We start from the raw sequence: 870 nt of genomic DNA, 5'->3' as shown, positions 1-870 counted from the left end.
TGTAGAAAGATTCTATTTCATGAAAAATATGATAGTCACCCCTCTCTTACAAAAGGTTAAACTTGGCCTCTTTGAACAGCTTCTGAAGATGAGTTCCTGTGACACAAGTATCTGACTAAGAAGTCTTACAGAATTCTACATTATTCTTCATTAACAGGGCACTGCAGTAGCAAACTGGAGGTGATCTTCAAGTTGGAGCAAAAGGCAGAGCCGTGGCTGGCTAAAGAATCTCCAAACCCGTGCCTCCCAGCTCAGTCACCACACACTGTGCAGGGAAGCTGGGAAGAGTAAAGCCCAGCAGATGCTGGCCATGTTCAGCTTTTATCTAATTTTTTCATCAGTTCCTAGAGCTGACAACAGCTGGTCTGACTGTATCAAACATATGTGCTATGTAATCTCCAAAGTTGCCCCTCATATGTATACCTTACCCTTGTATACTCCTGAAGTTCTTTTTCTACTTACCGCAAATCTAATTCCTACTTTCCTATTCTCAGGGTTTATTTATTTATATATTTTTGCTATTCACTCTCAGTATTCTCAGTTGCTCTGTTTTCCTCCATTCTCATGTACGTTTTTTTCAGACTGTGTAAGTTCATATTCTATTCCTTAGTAAAAACAAACAAACAAATAAACCTAAGGCTGGGTAACTAATTAAGAAAGAATACTTATTTCTAATAGTTCTGCAGGCTAAGTCTAAGGTCATGCAGGTCTGTCTCCTGAGGGCCTCCTTTCTTTGGGGCTTTCTGCAGATGTGGTGTATCACACGGTGAAAGGGGCAAAGCTGTGTCCTCATGGTTTTTCTCTTTTTATAAAGCCACTTGTTTATTTACGGATAACCCATAAAGCACTAACTCGTTGTTCCATGAATCA

Source organism: Galeopterus variegatus, unplaced genomic scaffold, assembly GCF_000696425.1.
Source record: "Galeopterus variegatus unplaced genomic scaffold, G_variegatus-3.0.2 Scaffold3250, whole genome shotgun sequence".
Lineage (NCBI taxonomy): Eukaryota > Metazoa > Chordata > Mammalia > Dermoptera > Cynocephalidae > Galeopterus > Galeopterus variegatus.
Note: the sequence above shows the minus strand (reverse complement) of the source record.